The sequence below is a fragment of the Octopus bimaculoides genome, chromosome 1, assembly GCF_046866305.1.
Source record: "Octopus bimaculoides isolate indiv1 chromosome 1, ASM4686630v1, whole genome shotgun sequence".
In the NCBI taxonomy this organism is placed as follows: Eukaryota; Metazoa; Mollusca; class Cephalopoda; order Octopoda; family Octopodidae; genus Octopus; species Octopus bimaculoides.
This window is the reverse complement of record NC_142928.1, coordinates 3783695-3799219: the sequence shown is the minus strand read 5'-3', so window position 1 is coordinate 3799219 and position 15525 is coordinate 3783695. Positions and strand designations below refer to the sequence as shown.

The 15525-nt window shown below is 39.1% G+C and overlaps 1 protein-coding gene across 6 annotated transcripts in view; it reads left to right on the top strand.

The window, feature by feature from the left end:
* LOC106880102 (steroidogenic factor 1) overlaps positions 1-15525 on the top strand; it is a 261360-nt gene that overhangs the window by 155180 nt on the left and 90655 nt on the right. For all 6 annotated transcript variants that reach the window (XM_089347879.1, XM_089347884.1, XM_089347892.1 and 3 more), the window contains one exon: positions 2920-2999. The gene's annotated coding sequence lies outside the window, so the exon portion shown is untranslated. The remainder of the gene's footprint in view (positions 1-2919; positions 3000-15525) is intronic.

Sequence of the window (15525 nt, the reverse complement as noted above, 5' to 3'; positions counted from 1 at the left end):
GTTAAACGATGATGATGATGATGATGATGATAAACATTGAGATCAAGTCTCAGGTCAATTTATATCTTGATCAGCCAAATAGTAAACTTGCCACTGGATGTATTGTATCTATTTGTCTTCTTTCACAATGTGTGTAGTTCCAAATGAGGTCAAATGAGGAGATGTAGTATTTGTAAATGTCTTGGGCTCTCAGCCCCTCTTTATGGGGTCAATAGGTGTAGTGTCATAAGGCAGCAAGCTGGCAGAAACATTAGCACGCCAGGTGAAATGTTTAGCGGTATTTTGTCTGCCGCTACATTCTGAGTTCAAATTCCGCCAAGGTCAACTTTGCCTTTCATCCTTTCGGGGTCGATTAAATAAGTACCAGTTACACATTGGGGTCGATATAATCGACTTAATCCGTTTGTATGTCCTTGTTTGTCCCCTCTGTGTGTAGCCCCTTGTGGACAGTAAAGAAATATGAAATGTTAGCTCGCCGGGTGAAATGCTTAGTGATGTTTTGTCTGTCTTCATGTTCTAAGTTCAAATTCTGCCGAGGTCCACTTTGCCTTTCATCCTTTTGGGGTCGATTAAATAAGTACCAGTTACACACTGGAGTTGATGTAATCAACTCAATCCCTTAGTCTGTCCTTGTTTGTCCCCACTTTGTTTAGCCCCCTGTAGGCAATAAAAAAAAATCAGAAAATAGGTAATACAGTTCTATATTTCAGAGATGAGGAATTATGTACATTATTTATATTTCACGGATATTTGTCCTCATCTTGTTGTTAACAACAAACAAAATGAGGACAAATATCTGTCAAATGTAAATAATGAAAAAAATAGGTGTAGTGTCTTGTGCACAGTTGGTTCTTCTAAATGAGAGAAGGTTAGATAGACACAAAGAAAGGGTGAGGGGAAAGAAGAATTGCCCCCTCCTCCCCAGTACTATACTGGTACTTTATTTGTTGAGCCCTGAATTAATGAAAGGTAAAGTTAACCTCAGCAGGATTTCAACTCAGGGCATAGAAAGCTGGAATGATTGCCACAAAACAATCTATCTCATAATCTAAAGACTGCCAGTCACCTACCTGTGTGTGTGTGTGTGTGTGTGTATGTATGTATGGATGTATATATGTATGTATGTGATCGCGTGTGTATCGTTGGCGATTTTCTTTCTCCGTCTTCCCTTCTTGGAACTTTTTCTATATTTCTGATGAAGAGCTCCACTCGAAACGTGAAATTCTCTTTTCTTTTCTTTCCTTTTCTGAGCATCCAATAACACAGTACTTGTTCCATGTCCTCATGTTGTTGTTTTTTCTTGCTTGGTCTTGTATGGATTGACTATATATATATATATATATATATATATATATATATATATATATATATATATATATGTATATATCAACTATGCGTGCATGCACAAATATGTTTCAAGCATTATAGAAGTTAACTGTCTGACTTACAGAACATACAGGTGTGGATGTGTAGTAAGAAGCTTGCTCCCCAACCACATGGTTCCAGGTTCAGCTCCACTGCATGGCACCTTGGTCAGGTGTCTTTTACAATAGGCTCTGGTTGACCAAAGCCTTGTGAGTGGATTTGTTAGAGGGAAACTTAAAGAAACCTGTCATGTATGTGTTTGTGTTGTGTTTGTCCCCACCACCATTTCACAACCAGTGTTGGTGTATTTACGTCACTGTAACTTAGCAGTTTGGCAAAAGAGACCAATAAAATAGGGACCAGCCATAAGAAAAAAAAAATACTGAGGTTGATTCATCATCATCATCATCGTTTAATGATGAGGAATCAACCCCAGTATTTATTTATTTATTTTTTTATGACTGGTACCTATTCTGTTGTTCCCTTTTGCTAAACTGCTAAGTTACAGGGATGTAAATACAGACTGAAAGTTCTTCAAAGCTATGCTCCAGCTTGGCCACAGTCAGATGGCTGTAAAAGATAAAAGATATACACAAATTTAAACATGAAACAATCCAAAACATTTCATTCTACCTTTCATGGTATTTGAAATCACTGACTGTGATTTTTAAGTGACAAAATTTGTGGCTCGTAAAAGCACTCATTACACTCTGTAAAGTGGTTGGTGTTAGGAAGGGCATCCATCTGTAGAAAACCATGCCAAATCAGACTGGAGTCTAGTGCAGCCTTTCAGCTTGCCAGCCCTGGTCAAACCGTCCAACCCATACCAGCATGGACAACAGACATTAAATAATGATGATGATGATGATGATGATGAAATTTTAATAACTATAGTGTTCCAGTATATATTTCCCAATTTGCATAAAAGAGATAAATGAGAATGTGTATGTGTGTGTATATAAGAGAGAGAGAGAGAGAGAGAGAGAGAGAGAGAGAGAGAGAGAGAGTGCTTCCCACTCCATTACAACTCTTTCACCATCTCTTTCTTGAATCTTCCCTGTTTTGCCTCAAGTTGGCCTCAGGCCCTGGATTCTTTCCATCATTCATTATTCTGGGATGATTTTTGGAAAACATTCATTTAGAAATGCTGATATTGTTTCATGACAGACAAACAAATATCCTTGCTAAATAGCCATGTTGTTTCCTACAGCGGCAATCAATGAACAGGGAAGGGTTTCTCCCCCCACCACACATACACACACTTCACCAGTCTTGGAAATACTACAAAGGTCATGGACACTGACCTTTTCTCCTTTCAAAAATCCCATTAAAAACGTTATTGTCAGTGGTTTGTTATTGATATCCATTAACACACACTTTATGTACCTATTTATTGAGTCTGGTTTTGTGCTGGAAAATATATCAATGTGTTTATACATCCAGAAAGGATTATTGTTGATAATCTAACGTATAAGAATTTTGATTTATCCATATTGATTTTGTTATTGAAATACTTTATTGACAAATGTTTTCTGCATTTTTCTCTCTCTGTAGAATTGGTAATATTTACCTATGACTTGTGGATTTACTGTAATCTTTCTTCACGCATGGATTATTGTCTTCGAAACTAGGAGGTAAGTTTTGTTTCAGCTTGGCCTTAATTCTCACATACTAGACAATATCAGTATCACATAAAATCAATCAATATCACATTTATAACATCACGGCATCAACATCATCATCATAATCATTGTCAATTCCAGGAGTGACTGTGTGGTAAGTAGCTCGATTACCAACCACATGGTTCTGGGTTCAGTCCCACTGCGTGGCAACTAGGACAAACGTTTTCTACTATAGCCTCGGGCCACCTTATGAGTGGATTTGGTAGATGCAAACTAAAAGAAGCCCGTCGTATATGTATATATGTATATATATATATATATATATATATATATATGTGTGTGTGTCTGTTTGCCCCCCAACATCGCTTGACAACCGATGCTGGTGTCTTTACATCCCAAACTTAGCGGTTCGGCAAAAGAGACCGATAGAATAAGTACTAAGCTTACAAAGAATAAGTCCTGGGGTTGATTTGCTCAACTAAAGGCAGTGCTCCAGAAAGAAGCTCATTGTGTATATATATATATATATATATATACAACATGATTGACCGTTGACCGAACACTATTCAATTTTTTTTCTCCGTGTTTTTCTCCTTGTCTCCGTATTCTTTCTGTTGAAGAGCGTAGCTCGAAACATCAAAGACTTTCCGTATTCCCGAGCGTCATACTAATACATCCTTTTGTTATTTACACCACCTGTCCTCGTCTGTTGTTGTTTTTTCGTACATTCTCCCATATATATATATATATATATATATATATATATATATATATATATATAATAGTTATCGACAAGCCAACATGGCAGTCCCAAAATTAGGACGAAAGCTGCCGTGAATTAGCTCCAAGAAGCCATCGCCTCTAGCTAGCTATGTGACACACGAAACCTGTGTCCTTTATAACCTTCGAACAGGGGAGGTCAGCAGTGTCCCCCTGCTGGTTTGGCATCTGCAGACTAGTTTCAGGGTGTTGCCCCTTGTCAATGCAGAGCAGCCAAGCCCCAGCCAGGCGGCGCTGCTGACTATCTGTTCGAAGGTTATTTATCTAATTTCAGTGGAATCTATCGGCTAATTCACGGCAGCTTTCGTCCTAATTTTGGGACTGCCATGTTGGCTTGGCGATAACTATTAATTTCCAGTACCGCTGCCGTAGTCTCCTTTAGAGAGACTTAGAAATATTAATAACTCTATTTCTGAAAACCAGTGGATAGATTCCACTGAAATTAGATAAATAACCTTCGAACAGATAGTCAGCAGCGCCGCCTGGCTGGGGCTTGGCTGCTCTGCATTGACAAGGGGCAACACCCTGAAACTAGTCTGCAGATGCCAAACCAGCAGGGGGACACTGCTGACCTCCCCTGTTCGAAGGTTATAAAGGACACAGGTTTCGTGTGTCACATAGCTAGCTAGAGGCGATGGCTTCTTGGAGCTAATTCACGGCAGCTTTCGTCCTAATTTTGGGACTGCCATGTTGGCTTGGCGATAACTATTAATTTCCAGTACCGCTGCCATAGTCTCCTTTAGAGAGACTTAGAAATATTAATAACTAATATATATATATATATATATATAATGTGTGTGTGTGTATTTATGTATGAGTTTGTCTGCCACCACGACGTGACAACTGATGTTGGTGTGTTTACTTCTTTGTGACTTGGTTCAACAAAAAGGAACCAGAATAGAACAGGTACCAGACTTCAAAAAAAGTGTTCTGGGGTAGATTCATTCGATTAAAAATTCTTCAAGGTGGTGACCCAGCATGGCTGCAGTTTAATGACAAACAAGTAAAAGATAAAAGACACATACACACACGCACGCAACAGGCTTCTTTCAGTTTCCAGTTTCCATCTTACCAAATCCATTCACAAGGCTTCGGTCAGCCAGGGGCTATAGTAGGAGACATTTTCCTAAAGTGCCATGCAATGGGACTGAACCCAAGACCACGTGGCTAGGAAGCAAACTTCTTAACCACGCAGTCATGCCTGTGCTTATGTCCACATCTGCATCTTTTAAACATACAAAATATTTACATCATTACAAAACTACACTGAACAGAAAAAGAAAAACAAAACCAAGATTTTCTTCTCTTAGTCATTTCACCAGGATCCAAACAAGAGATGTTTCACTGTGGTTTTGTTTTGACTAAAAAAAAAAGGTAGGGGGGAGTGGGGTGGGGGTATTACTAGTCATTTACTTCGTTCCTGCTCTTTTTTAAAAGCATGAATGAACAAAATATTGGCTCATTTATCCCAATTATTCCTCACTAATGCCAAGAAAGAAGAGAAAGAAAATATTTTAAAGAGATATCAAAATTGAGACTGAAGGGTGTTTTTCTTTTTTATTTTTGTGTTGGGGGGTGTAGTTTTGTAGGCTTCTTTTTGTTAACTTTTATTTCGTTTTTTCCTTTTTTTTATTTCTCCTGTGATTTTCAAAATGGCCACTGCTGTAAATAGAAGCAGAATTGTGGACTGTTTTTTAACTTCCTCCTAAACAGCGAGCCAGGTCAAGGCCAAACAACCATATGTGCATGTATTTAAAGAGGTGTGTATATGTGTGCACATGTGTATGTACATGCATATATATATATATATATATATATATATATATATATATATATATATATATATATATATATATATTGATATATATATTGATATATATTGATTACAAGCATAGCAATCAGATTGAAAAGGTAATCATTTTTATGAGCTGTGGGGGAAATAAATGGAAAATATAATAGTCATCATAATAATAATAATAATAATAATAAGGTAACAGAAATACAATTAAGCTAAAAGTGCAGTGGAGGGTGAATATGAGAGTTGAATGATGGAATTTCAATATTATATATTCTAATGATTTTGAAATTGGATCTCTCTCTCTCTCTCTCTCTCTCTCTCTCTCTCTCTCTCTCTCTCTCTTTCTCTCTTTCTCTCTCTCTCTCTCTCTTAGGAAGATGAAAGCTGAGGGCTTGCAAAACACTTCACTTAACCATTCTATAATTTGTTGTTTTGTTTTATTTTAATGACTCAAAAAACATCAGTTATTTTCTGAAATAGATAGTGCCATTGAAAATACAGAGAGAAAGGTTATCAACTGTTTTATTTTCTTTGTTTTGCCATAATAATGCAGTTTTCCTTGATAGTAATTTGACAGCAACTTAACTTAAAGGTCTGTGAAAAATAATGTCAAAACTGCTTTCAGAACAGTGCAGATGGGTTTTTACTATTACAAGCACTTTGGGGAAGGAATGGTGAAGGGTGAGGAGGCATGGCATCAGGTCATCTAGATCCACTGGTTTCAATACAACATAATGCTATGTAATTGCTTTGAATTTATTAAAAATGTATGTGTTTACATTGTGTGTGTGTGTGTACACACCCACTGCTGTCATTCAATACACAAGCTCACATGCTGTTCTAGCTGAAATAAGAATTGTCCATTGTCCGGATATTTGGCTTAAGAGAAAGACACAGAATAATCTTGTGGCTTAGTGGCTTTTTGATTGGTTACTTAGTTACAGTAGTATGTGTGTGTGTGTGTGTGTGTGTGTGTGTGTGTGTGTGTGTGTGTGTGTCTGTGCACTCGCCCACTCATTCTGTGTGGGTGTGCATACATGTCATTTAGTGTCCATTTTCCATGCTAACATGGGTTCTGTGTACGTGTGTGTGTATGTCTATATATGTGTGTATATATATGTCTATATATATATATATATAAAGAGAGAGAGAGAGAGAGAGACATATATATGTCTGTATGTATATATATATATATATCATCATCATCATCATCGTTTAACGTCTGCTTTCCATTCTAGCATGGGTTGGACAGTTTGACTGGGGACTAGCGAACCAGATGGCTACACGAGGCTCCAATCTGATCTGGCAGAGTTTCTACAGCTGGATGCCCTTCCTAACGCCAACCACTCCGAGAGTGTAGTGGGTGCTTTTACGTGCAACCGGCATGAGGGCCAGTCAGGCGGTACTGGCAACGACCACACTCAAATGGTGTTTTTACGTGTCACTTGCACAGGAGCCAATCCAGCGGCACTAGCAATGCCCTTGCTCGAATGTTGTTTTCCATGTACCACCAGCACAAGTGCCAGTAAGGTGACGCTGGTAACGATCACAGATCGATTCTAATTATTAGAAATTGTTAATTTCAATTTGAGACTTCACAAGTCTAATTTATTACAGTAAGTGTAAAATTATTAATTACATTCAGAAAGCGATATTTTTCTCTCTTCCTTCTGCTTCCAAATTATTTCCTCCTTCTTGTTCTGAGGGTTGACAAAATAAGAACCACTTCAATTACTGGGTTTAGCAAGTTAGTTTTTGTTTGTGGCAGATGTTCAGGTGCAATAAAGACTGCAAACAAACAGGAAACAACTTCTATCTCATTCCAGGGTGAAAAACTAGAGGTAGTCGATAGCTTCCGCTATCTGGGCGACCAAGTTAGTAGTGGGGGTGGGTGCGCTGAAAGTGTAGCTGCTAGAATAAGAATAGCCTGGGCAAAGTTTAGAGAGCTCTTACCCCTGCTGGCGACAAAGGGACTCTCACTCAGAGTAAAAGGCAGACTGTATGACGCATGCGTACGAACAACCATGCTACATGGCAGTGAAACATGGGCTGTAACTGCTGAGGACATACGTAAGCTCGCAAGGAATGAAGCCAGTATGCTCCGTTGGATGTGTAATGTCAATGTGAATACCCGTAAGAGTGTAAGTATCTTGAGAGAAAAGCTGAACATTAGAAGCATCAGTTGTGGCGTGCAAGAGAGACGATTGCGCTGGTATGGACATGTGGTGAGAATGGAGGAGGATAGCTGCGTGAAAAAGTGCCACACCCTAACAGTTGAGGGTACCCGTGGAAGAGGTAGGCCCAGGAAGACCTGGGCTGAGGTGGTGAGGCAAGACCTTCGTACATTGGGCCTCACCGAGGCGATGACTACTGACCGAGACCTTTGGAAATGTGCTGTGCGTGAGAAGACCCAGCAAGCCAAGTAAGATCGTTGCCAGTGCCCCTGGACTGGTTCTTGTGCGGGTGGCACACGAGATGCACCATTTTGAGCGTGGCCGTTGCCAGTACCGCCTGACTGGCTCCTGTAGGATTTTCGAGCGAGATCGTTGCCAGTGCCCCTGGACTGGCTTGTGCGGGTGGCACATAAAAGACACCATTTCGAGCGTGGCCGTTTTCGTGCGGGTGACACGTAAAAGCACCCACTACACTCTCTGAGTGGTTGGCGTTAGGAAGGGCATCCAGCTGTAGAAACTCTGCCAAATCAGACTGGAGCCTGGTGTTGCCATCCGGTTTCACCAGTCCTCAGTCAAATCGTCCAACCCATGCTAGCATGGAAAGCGGACGTTAAATGATGATGATGATGATGATGAAAGCTGTGATTAAGAAGACCTAGCAAGTAAAGTGAGATCATAGCCATAGCCTACACCAGTGTCGCATAACCAGCCCATTTAAAAAGTACCTTTGGACTGTCGGGCAAAACGTTGTGCTTGAGGAGACCTATTCAGTCATGTAAAATCAAAATCATAAATCAAATCACAATCAAATGGAAATTGTAGATGTGGTTGATGCCAGTGCTGCCTGACTGGCTCCTCATGCCAGTAGCACGTAAAAAGCACCATCCGAATGTGGCCGATGCCAGTGCTGCCTGGCTGGTTCCCGTGCCAGTGACACGTAAAAAGCATCTACTACATTCTTGGAGTGGTTGGCATTATGGAAGGACATCCAACTGTAGAAACATTGCCAGATCAGACTGGAGCCTGGTACGGCTTCCTGGCTTGCCAGTCCCCAGTCAAACCATCCAACCCATGCCAGCATGGAAGACGGACGTTAAATGATGATGATATTATTTATTATTATTATTATTGTTATTAAGGCAGCAAGCTGGCAGAATCATTAGGATGCTGGACAAAATGCTTTGCAGCATTTCGCCTATCTTTACTTCTGAGTTCAAATCTCGCTGAGGTTGACTTTGTCTTTCATCCTCCCTGGATCAATAAAGTAAGCACCAGCTGTGCACGGGGAGGTGGGGGAGTTCCACTGTAACTGACTGAACCCTCCTCCCTCAGAATTTCAATTTCATGTTTTGTGCCTTTAGTAGAAAGAATTTGTGTTTTGTCTTTTTTTTTCATGTCAGAGTAAATGCTATCGGATAGGAGAGAGACATAAATTAATTAACATTTCCAAACAATCCGATGCTTTATTTCATTTTTTACCATTGGTTACAATAGTGATACTAAACCTCTAAATGGTTTACAATAAAGTTCGAGATCTAAAATATATTTTATTTTATACAATTAATGCAGTTTATATGTTGGTAAAAAACTAAGGATTAGATCTTATCTCTTGCTTCTAACCTTCACCTATAACCTTCATGGATTTGTGAAAGAGAGCAACAGAAGAAAAGAAAGATAGAGGGAGAGGGATAAAGACAGAGAGAGATAGAGATTAAAGAGAGATGGACAAACGGACAGAAATAAACGTTTAAGTAATACATGCTTATAAAAGTGAATGAGTAAGTGAATGGAAAATGGAGAGAAAAGAACTGTCCAAAATCGAAATAAAGCAATGAATTATCATCAGCATCATTATCATCATCATCATCAGCATCATTATCATCATCATCATCATCATCATTTAACATCTGTCTTCCATGCTGGCATGGGTTGGATGGTTTGATAGGATCCAGTGAGCCAGAAGACTGCATCAAGTTCCAATATCTGGTTTGGCATGGTTTCTATGGCTGGGTTCCCTTCCCAATACCAGTCTTTAGCACTCAGTATACAGTGGGTGCTCTTTACATGGCACTGGGACTGGTGAGGTCACCAGGTAATTCACAAGACAAAGAAAAAAACACCTGACGACCGAATGGGGTTGCTGTAGAGAGGGAGGTGGCTTTATAGCAAGTGTTGAGATGCTAAGGTATGATAGAGGTGCAGACCCGGGTGGCTTGATATAGAGAAAATACATGGCTACCCCTTTTATAGATCTAAAGGAAGAGCCAGAGAATGAACTTGTACCGAACTTGTCATTGAAGACAATTCTTTAGAATAAGTCTTTGATCTAGAAAGCATATTCTGTTAGTGAAAACGAAATGGAAGAATTTATTACTATAATTCTGAATATGGATTTGGTTGGCAAACAAATGAATAAAGTTCTATAAGTCACATCAATCAATATCATAGGAAATATTCTGAGCTGATTGATTGATTGATTGATTGATTTAGATTTGTAGTTTCTTCTTAAATCCATTTGTATGTTAAGATTAGCTTTGCTGCAGAATGCAATTTGTGTGTCAGTGTTTGCTACGATTATGGACTACTTACATACTTATAACCTGTAGAACGCCTACACAGACAAGTCAACAGAAGGAGCTTCTATAGGGTCATTTGACCTGTTAGAAATAGCAACTAAACCTCCCTCACATCACACCTTAGCAGACAGATTAGATAATGTGGTAATGGGTTCCCTGCTCATAGGAAAATAACAAGACAGTCATGGATGGAAGGTCGGAGTGTCTTTGATCATAAGTCTGCTCACCTAGGACTGACCTTGGGTTAAACAACAATAGCTATTTCGTGACAGTGTAATACTGAAAGAGAAAGTGTTTAAATGTACAAGAAACAGTTTGTTGCTGCAAAACACACACATAATGTGTGTGTGTGTGTGTACACTCATTGCCTGCAACTACTTGCGTGATAACACCTACCAACATTCAAACATCTTACAGCACTACTGCAACACATACACACACACACACACACACTCATTGCCTGCAACTCTATGCACAATCACGCCTTGTAGACATATCTACAACACACCAAAACACTACTACTACAAAACACACACACACACACACACACACTTGCACATACATATACATGCAATCACACACACATTGTCTGCAATAACCTATGCAATCACACTGCACTGCCACCACTGCAACACAGACTGCTTTAATTGTCTGTAACAAATCTTTTTAGTTGCCTGACTAATACAGGAGTCTTACCATGACCAACCACCCTGGCCTATTTCTACGATATTTATCATTATCAGTCCTTAGTCATCCAATATATTCAACTATTTTAAGGCGGGAAGCTGGCAGAAATGTTAGCACGCTTTGTGGTATTTCATCTGTTTTTACATTCTGAGTTCAAATTCCACCTAGGTCGACTTTGCCTTTCATCCTTTCAGGGTCGATAAATTAAGTACCAATTGCGTCCTGGCCTGATCTAATCGACTGGCCCCCTCCCCCAAAATTTCGGGCCTTGTGCCTAGAGTAGAAAAGAATATATTCAACCATTTTTTAAAGACCCCTGTTGCCAATACTGCCAAATACTCGGAATTTAGAAACTGGCTGGAATCAGGGCAGTTTTGATGCCAACCTGCCTCAGACTGACACTGGTTCTGTGATACACTCTTTTGGTTTTAACCCATTCATGCCGATCGTCTGTTTAAACTGACAGTTTATGAGGGTATAAAACAAATATTTGATACAAATTGTGACTTGTGTATGATCTGTATCAAAGAATGAAATATGTTCTTAACGAGTATGCAGTTTGTATCAAATGGATTTCAATGAAATTTTTTTCAGTTGTTATTTAGGTCAAAATAATAGTATCTGTGAATTTTCAGGCAATTTCATTCACCAGAAAAATTTCAGCACAATTGGGTTAAAGTGATCTAAATTAAAATTTTCCATCAAAATTTCATATTCATTATGTTCCAGTTTGATCACTAACCTTTTTTGTTACCATTCAAGCGTTGGGCCTCATGGAGGCAGTGACAGGTGACCAAGACTTTTGGTGATACACCATGCTCGTGAGACCGTAGTCATGGTCGATGCTGGTGTCAGGTCAATGGCACGTAAAAAATACCCACTATACTCTCGGAGTGGTTGGCATTAGAAAGGGTATCTAGCTGTAGAAACCTTGCCAAATCAGATTGGAATCTGGTGCAGCCCCCTGGCTTACCAGTTTTCAGTCAAACTATCCAACCCATGGAAAGCAGGCATTAAATGATGATGATGATGACGGTGATGGCAGTGATGCTTTCTGTTGAAATATCCTGACTTTGTTTCAATTCATTTTTTAAAGAATTTAATAAAATACCTTTGTCATCATTAAGCTAGTGTTTGGAAAATAAATTGACATGAAATTTGGAAGGATAATTTTAATATAAATCACTTTAACTCTTTTGTTACCTTATTTCTCTTGAAATACTCTACCTTCATTTCAGAAAACAATGAAGAAATTAGTAAAATAACTGTCATTATTAAACGAGTGTTTGGAATCATCATCATCATCATCGTCGTCGTCGTCGTTTAATGTCCACTTTCCATGCTGGCATGGGTTGATATATCATCATCATCATCGTTTAACATCCGCTTTCCATGCTAGCATGGGTTGGACGATTTGACTGAGGACTGGTGAAACCAGATGGCTACACCAGGCTCCACTCTGATTTGGCAGAGTTTCTACAGCTGGATGCCCTTCCTAACGCCAACCACTCCAAGAGTGTAGTAGGTGCTTTTATATGCCACCGGCACGAAGGCCAGTAAGGCAGTACTGGCAACGACCACACTCAAAATGGTGTATTTTATGTGCCACCTGCACAGGAGCCAGTTCGGCGGCACTGGCAACGATCTCGCTCGAATGTCTTTACACATGCCATCTGGCACAAGTGCCAGGAAGGCGATGCTGGGCACAGGTGCCATTGACGGTTAAATTGATATGAAATTTTGATGAAAGATTTTAATTTAGGTCATTTAAAATGAAGGAGTTTGTATCCTAGAACCAATGAGTAGTTTCAGGTGGATTGGTATTAAAAGGGTTAATTTATTCTTCATTCATTTAGAAGGACATTCAGCCATAGAAATTATGCCAAAGCTGACATTAGCTTGCCAGATCCTGTGAAACTGCCCAACCCATGCCAGCATGGAAAATGGGTATAAAATGATGATGGTGGTTAACATATTTGGTGCCACATGAAATGCACCCATGCTGGTGCCACATAAAAGCTTCTGTGCTGGTGCCCCACAGAAAGCACCCTGTGCTGACATCACATAAAAAGCTCCTGTGCTATTGCCACATAACCCCACCCCACCCCACACCCCACTACACTCTGTAAAGTGGTTGGCGTTAGGAAAGGCATCCAGCCATAGAAACCATTCCAGAACAGACAAATGGAGCCCGGTGCAGCTCTCTGGCCAGCCATCCAACCCATGCCAGCATGGAAAACAGACGTTAAATGATGATGATGATGATGATCTACACATTTGCAGTACTTCTGCACCCAATGTAACTTATATTGTAAACATTTGATTTGCTTTTTCTTTTTTATTTGTAATTAGTTCACAAAGACTAAAAATAAGCCAAAAAAAATCAAGCTGAATTAACAGTTACACACACACACACACAAACACACACATTCTCTCTCTCTCTTTCTCTCTTTTATTTCAATATGTCAGACAATCAAAGGGATAATATTCTTAGATCCAGTTAGCTTCCAGAACATTTCTGTACAAATATAAAATAATGATAAATGAAAAAAAGAAAACCAGGAAAAGAAATGTAACAAAGATATTGATCTTTGAAAGGAAGACAACAATTTGATGAGAAAGAATGATAATACATTGATAAATATAAGTAGGTTAATAGTTCCACTTACTCTGTTACCATGTTACCTAGTTCTACAGATGCAGATATGACTCCAGATTTCCAGGAATTATCAAGAGTTATAGCTTTTTCTAGTTGTTTCTAATTTAGAACCAGCAATTTTGAGGGGAGGGTGATCAATCGGTCACATAGCATTCAGTACTTGACTGGTATTTTATTTTAGGCACCAACATGGCTACGTGGTTAGGAAGTTTGCTTCCCAACACATGGTTTTTCAGTTCAGTCCCATTGCATGGCATCTTGGGCAAGTGTCTTCTAATATAGCTCCAGACTGACCAAAGTCTTACAAGTAGATTTGGTAGATGAAAACTGAAAGAAGCCTGTTGTGTATGTGTGTGTACTTTTCTTAACATTGTATGTTAGTTGTAAATGAGTGTCACTCATATAAGCAGTGTCATTCATTTCCAACAATCTGCTAAAGCAGCTCTTCTTAAACTAAGGGTCATGACCCCATTTGGGGTCACAAAAATTAAATTCAGACACTTGAATTTCAGTCTGTATGTTGTTTCACAAACGCATATTTAATATCTGGGGTCGCGAAAAATCCTGTGATGAAAAATGGGGTTGTGAATGAAAAAAAGTCCAAGAAGCGCTGTGCTAAAGCATGTTTAGCTACATGAAAATATTACGTTGTTTGGAAAGAGGAAGGGCACCCCAGTGTAGAAATATGCCTCACTGAATTCCATTGAACCCATGCGAAACATGGAAAAGTGGATGTTGAAACAATGATGAAGATACATGAGTGGCATTCCTGCAGTTTCTGTCAGTTGAATTAGAACTCATGACCACATGGTTACAGACCAAACTCTGGGTTCACACAGCTACACCTGCACCTGTTTTAATGTTCTTAAAACATCAAACATTATGAGATTGGGGTGTGGAACTCCTGAGATGGGAGAGTTTTGTTTCAAAGAATCAAAATTCCATTGAGAAGTTGTTGTTTCCTCTTCCACAGAATTTCTTATATTCTTCATGATCCTGTTGAAGAAACACCAAAGATAAAAAATATCTCCTGGACCTATTTTTCTTTATTTTGGTTACAATCTCTTTAATCCTTTAGCATCCAACCCAAATACTCTGCTTGTTTTATGTCCAAACTGATCAGATCTGGCCTCTCACACACACCCTATAATGCCATTCTGAAAAAAAAAGCTACAGACTAATGCATGATTAATTCAAATATGAATAAATATTGGTTTCACTTTTTAGCACAAGGCCAGTAATTTTTGGGGAAGGGGGCTTGTCAGTTACATTGGCCCCTAGCGCTCAACTGGTACTTATTATCCAAAAGGATGAGAGGCAAAGTTAACCTCAGCGGAATTTGAACTCAGAATGTAAAGATGGATGAAATGCTTCTAAGCATTTTGTCCTGCATGCTAACAATTCTGCCAGCTTGCTGCCCTAAATATGAATAAATTTTTACATTTAACAGGGGGTTACCCCTTTTGATAACAACCCACCTTAGACTGCTCCTGGTTCTACAACAGAACCATTTTATAGTGATCTCAATTAAAACCTTCCACCAAAATTTTGTGTCAGCTTCTGTTCCAACCACGAGCTTCATACTGGCAAAAATTAATTTACTTCCAAATTCTTCATTATTTCCAAAATGAATTGAAACACAGGTAGTGTATTTCATCAGATATTTACTCAGAAAAAGGGTTAACAAAGGAGTTTGATCTCTTGTAAGCATTGTTCACTTCAATCAAAATTCATGTTTTTGTGTAGAAATCTCTAAAAACAGTTCAATTATGCTGACTTGTCTGCCTAATTTTTGCTTGTTTTGGTTTTATACATACACACACACACACACACACACACACACACACACACACACACACACACA